Source organism: Triticum dicoccoides, chromosome 4B (assembly GCF_002162155.2).
Source record: "Triticum dicoccoides isolate Atlit2015 ecotype Zavitan chromosome 4B, WEW_v2.0, whole genome shotgun sequence".
NCBI lineage: Eukaryota > Viridiplantae > Streptophyta > Magnoliopsida > Poales > Poaceae > Triticum > Triticum dicoccoides.
The window spans coordinates 361,884,514-361,890,406 of record NC_041387.1 but is presented as its reverse complement, the minus strand read 5'-3'; positions in this window follow the sequence as shown (position 1 = coordinate 361,890,406).

The window sequence follows — 5,893 nt, the reverse complement described above, 5'->3', positions numbered from 1 at the left end:
CAGATCGCAAGTCACTTGCCGTTGAAGCTCCCGGGGCGAAGAAGAAGACCAAGTCCGGCAAGAGTTCTGATGCCCACTCCGGCAAGCGCACCTCTTCGGAGTGCTGCGCTACCGTTGAGGACGCACCATCGAGCTCCATCGGCAAGTGTAAGAAGACAATGGCAGCTCCACCAGAGACCAAGAAGGTGTCCGCCAAGGAGGATGGCACTGGTGGTACCTTCACCATCAGTGCCACTCTCGACCCTAAATAGGAAAGCACGCTCGTTGCTTTCCTGCGGGCGAACGTCGACGTATTTGCGTGGCAACCGTCTGACATCCCCGGTGTTCCCAGGAAAGTAATCGAGCACCATCTTGCCGTCTGTCCTCATGCGCGGCCCGTCAAGCAGAAAGTCAGGAAACAGGCAGTGGAGCGCCAAGAATTCATCGCAGAAGAAATCAAGAAATTGGAAGCAGCAGGCCTTGTCAGAGGAGTGCTCCATCCTACGTGGTTGGCCAACCCTGTAGTCGTGCGCAAGGCAAACGGGAAATGGAGGCTTTGTATCGACTTTACCGATGTCAATAAAGCTTGTCCTAAAGACCCATTTCCCTTGCCGCACATCGACCAGATTGTTGACTCCACGGCCGGATGTGACTTGCTTTCATTTCTTGATGCATACTCAGGATACCATCAGATCTTCATGGCAGAAGAGGATGAGGAGAAGACCGCATTCATCACCCCATGTGGCACATACTGTTTCATACAGATGCCTTTCGGTTTAAAGAATGTCGGTTCAACATTTGCAAGGGTAGTCCATGACGCTTTTGAGCCGCAAATACACAGAAATGTGGAAGCCTACATGGATGACATAGTGGTCAAGAGCAAGGACAAGGCGACTCTGATTCAAGATTTAGACGAAACCTTTACAAATCTGCGCAAGATCAACCTCAAGCTTAACCCCGAGAAGTGTGTGTTTGGAGTCCCCTCCGGCAAGCTTCTCGGGTTCTTCGTGTCTCAGCGGGGAATTGAAGCCAATCCCGACAAGATCAAGGCCATTGAGCAGATTAAAGCACCAAAGCGCGTCAAGGATGTACGAAGACTTGCCGGTTGCGTAGCTGCTCTCAGCAGGTTTATCTCTAGGTCTGCTGAGCGTGCCCTGCCATTTTTCAAAATATTGAAAAAGGCAGGTCCAATGAAATGGACTCCGGAAGCGGAGGCTACACTGCAGGACTTAAAGAGATACCTGTCCTCCACTCCAACACTTGTCGCACCTAAGCCACAAGAGAAGTTGTTGCTATATATAGCGGCAACCAATCAAGCGGTTAGTGCTGCGTTAGTAGTGGAGAGGGAGGCGGATGATGAGCCAGCAACCACGGCAGATGCATCCAGCGACAAGCAGGGGACTTCACCGGCAAGCTCTGGTCCCGACAAAGATGGATCTGCGCAGGCGCGTGAGAAGATGCAGAAAAGAATGGTGTAGCGCCCAGTTTACTTTGTCAGTTCCCTTCTGCAGGGGGCTAGGTCAAGGTACTCTGGTGTGCAGAAATTGCTTTTCGGCCTTCTCATGGCCTCGAGAAAGCTGCGCCATTACTTCCAAGCACATGAGATCATAGTCGTCACTCGTTTTCCGCTGAAAAGGATACTGCAAAATCCAGAAGCAACAGGCAGGATTGTCGAGTGGGCACTGGAACTGTCAAGCTTTGGCCTCAAGTTTGAGAGCGCTTCAACTATCCAAAGCAGAGCATTGGCGGAGTTCATAGCAGAATGGACGCCAACACAAGATGAAGAAATTCCAGAAACGAGCATCCCCGTCAAGGAAGCAAGCAAAGAGTGCCTAATGTACTTTGATGGTGCCTTCTCGCTGCAAGGCGCCGGTGCGGGCGTGCTACTTGTTGCACCCACCGGAGAGCACCTCAAGTACGTAGTCCAGATGCACTTTCCCAAGGAGCAAGCAACGAACAATATCGCAGAGTATGAAGGTTTGCTTGCCGGTCTTAGGATCGCAGCAGACCTTGGGATCAAGAAGCTCATTGTCAGGGGTGACTCACAGCTTGTCGTCCGCCAAGTGAACAAGAATTATCAGAGTCCGTTGATGGAAGCTTACGTTGATGAAGTGAGAAAACTAGAAGAGCACTTTGACGGCCTACAGATGGAACATGTTCCAAGAGCTCAGAACGACATTGCCGATGGCCTGTCGAAGTGCGCCGCACTTAAGTTACCTGTGGAACCAGGGATCTTTGCGCTCAAACTGACTCAACCATCTGTAACGCCATCAACTGGACAGAGCAAGAAGAGGAAGTTGATTTCTGGTGACTATTTTCCGGCAGAGCTCCCCGAAGCCGCCGCCAAGAAGGTCCTCAAGATCAACACCAAGGGTGCTGAGGAGCAGTCTGCTCCGGCAAGCCCTAGGGTTTGTTCCGTTGAAGCAGACGCTCCCGACAAGTTTTGCTCTGGCAAGCTTGCCGGGGAACGTCAAGCTCCGGCTGAGCCGCAGGTTCTCGCCGTAGAAGCGGATGTTCCCGCAGCAGCAGATGTGCCTTTAGTCCTTGTTGTCGAGCCGCAAGCTCCAGCATGGGCACAGCAGATTGTCCGTTTCCTTCAGACAGGAGAACTTCCCGAAGAGCAAGAAGAAGCGGAAAGAGTAGCCCGGCAGTCAAGTATGTACCAGTTTGTCAACAACACACTGTACAGAAGAAGACTCAACGGCCTGAAATTGAAGTGTATTCATCGGGAAGACGGACAAAAGCTGTTGGCAGAGATACATGGAGGCATATGTGGTCACGACATTGGCGCAAGAGCACTTGCCAGCAAAGCGTTCCGGCAAGGTTTCTTTTGGCCGACAGCCCTCCAGGATGCAACTGCACAAGTAACCAAGTGTGAAGCGTGCCAGTTCCATTCCAAGCAGATACACCAGCCAGCTCAAGCTCTCCAGACGATCCCTTTATCCTGGCCATTTTCGGTCTGGGGGCTCGACATCCTCGGCCCCTTTCCCCGAGCTGTCGGGGGCTTTGAGTACTTGTACATTGCAATCGACAAGTTCACAAAGTGTCCGGAAGTGGAAGCAGTGAGGAAGGTGACAGCACAGTCAGCAGTCAAGTTCTTCAGGTCGATTGTTTGCCGCTTCGGGATCCCTAACAGGATCATCACCGACAACGGCACGCAATTCACGAGCCGCACCTTCACGCAGTACGTCCAAGATCTTGGCGCCAAGGTCTGCTTCGCTTCTATTGCTCATCCGAGAAGTAACGGTCAAGCGGAGAGGGCGAATGCTGAAGTGCTGTGCGGGCTCAAGACCAGGACTTTCGACAGGCTGCGCAAGTGCGGAAAGAACTGGATTGAGGAGCTGCCGGTGGTTCTTTGGTCGATCAGGACGACGCCAAATCGAGCCACTGGCCAGACACCTTTCGCTCTAGTCTATGGAGCAGAGGCAGTTCTCCCCACGGAACTCGTATACGGGTCACCTCGAGTGCTCGCTTATGATGAGCTTGAGCAAGAGCAGTTGCGACAAGATGACGCGCTGCTCCTTGAGGAGGACCGTCTTCAGGCCGCTGTACGAGCTACTCGATACCAGCAAGCTTTGCGCCGCTATCATAGCCGCAAAGTTAATGCCAGAAGTCTCGAGGAAGGCGACCTTGTTCTTCGGCGCGTTCAGTCCGCCAAGAATTCCAACAAGTTGACGCCGAAGTGGGAATGCCCTTACCGGGTGAAACGAGTCACTAGGCCTTGCGCTGTCCGCCTTGAGACCGAAGATGGCATTCCGGTGAGCAACTCCTGGAACATTGAGCATCTTCGTAAGTTTTACCCGTAGGGCGCGGTTGCCAGAACCTATTCCGGCAACCACCTTTTGTACAAGTCTTGCCGATGTTGCATGTAATCCTTTGTACGAAGCCGGGCGCAGACCCCGTGCATAAGTAAAGCTCATGTGCTCCGCACATCTTGTCAATTTCATGCTTTCTACTTTTTTTTTGCATGCGTTATCTGACACTTTGTGCAGCGCCTACCCCCGGTAAGCAATAACGAGCCGTAAAGCTCCATATCTTTATTTTCTCTTCTTTCTCTTTCTCAAAGAAAGGAAGGTTCCCTCGCCCACAAGTTTGCCGGAGGGAAAGGAGAAGATAATGGTGTGGACCAAGCGTCGTTCGAGGAAGTTTCGCCTTACCGGGAAGCAAACGACAGAAAAGCTAAGTTGCTAAAGTTTGAGCAATCAGTTTTAAAAATTTTAAGTTATCTTCCTCGGACGACCGTGCTTTGTATGGAAAACCTGTGCACGGAGGAACCAACTCGTAGCTAGTTGCGCCCTTACTTTGTTTCGAGTCCGCTCAACAACTTAAGTGAGCTGCGACTAGTTGCGACAAGGTTTCTTGTCAGTAGCGGCACCGCCAGCAGGCTGCTGACGTCCCGCACTCAGCGCTCGCGGCTAAGGTGCCTGCGCCGACAAGTTCCCTAAAAGCGTAGGGCCAAAACATACAAAGGAAGGAATCAAGTAAAGGAAATAACCTAGTAATCGCTACACAAAATAGAGTCATATTACAAGATAGCTTGTCGCAGCTCTAACAGATTGTTCTCATAACATGACCAGCAGCGACAAGAAAAAGAGAAAACGGGCGGCCTAGTCTATGCGATCGCCCTCAACCCTCTTGATCCCGCTCACCTTGTCCACAATGGGTGCGACAAGGGCCTTGAGCACTTCGAGATCAGCATCCGGCGGCAAGGTCCTGAGGACGTTGGTGAGGTTGGGGCCTGGGTTGCGGAAGGCCACCTTCACCAGCACCTTTTGAAGAGCTCCCGCGCAGATCTTGCGTGACTCGTCGGCCAGCTGCTTTGGGATCTTCTCCCGGAGTCGCTGGAGGGCCGTCGCCACGCCTTTGAAGAACAAGCTGAGCTTGGCGCTGGGTTGGAGGTGCTCATCGGAGGAATACCCGAGATCCTCCATCCCCAGCTGCGCCAGCTCCCTGTCGATGGCTGCGGCAACATCCACGAGACCCACGATCTCTCCCACGACGCCGCATTCAATGCGTGCCGTTCGAGGAAGGCGCGGTGGATACAGAGTGAGATACGGCGTAACCCAGGCCGTGCGTGCCCGTGCCCTGTTTTGGGCCTGGCCCAACAACGCTCGGCACCGTGTGTGGCCCAGGCCCGGGGGCTCCTGTCGGTGTACTAGAGTAGGGGTACCCTAGTATCCCGAACTTGTGCACGGGCAGTTGCAGCACCCCGCGGCAAGGCTTGCCAGGTGACCGCCAAGGTCCTCCGTGGTTCCTTTGGAGCCATTCAAGAACAAAGTATTCAAGCCAAGGAGACAAGGCCCCGGCAAGAGGAGCTTGCCGGGAAGGCCAACCAAGGCATCTCAAGGAACTTGCCGTGACGCGCCACGCATCCCGGCGAGGCCCGGTGAGCGACAAGCTTCCGGACGCGACAAGACAATGACCGCGGCAAGGCGCTTGCCGCGGCAAACTACCACTCTGTACCCGCGCTCCAGCACATCCACCAACGTGTCGCCCTGGGACCTTTCCAGGCACGCGTGGCAAGAGGCTATGCGGCCAGCGGTGGGCGGTGGCAAGCGACGCTGACAAGATTGCCATCGTGGCGAGCGGTGGCGTCCCTGACGATCCCTTTTTGCACTATTTGGGCGACGTAGACGGGCATTTAATGCCTTTGTCCCCTGCCGTCAGGGTTAGGTATGATACACTGTACAGGTAGTTGTACCAACCGCAATTCCTTTTCCATTTTTACCCTTGTCTACGTTGCCACCTGTCGGAGACCCCTTTAGCATATAAAAGGAGGCCCATGCGCAACGTAGAGGGGGGTTCGAAGGCAGAAAAACACTCACGCTCGGTCTCGTTAGCAGCTAGTGTGTACTGTAGCACTCAGCGCTCCCGAGCAAGAACTCAATACACTCAGACATGCAGCAGTAGGAGT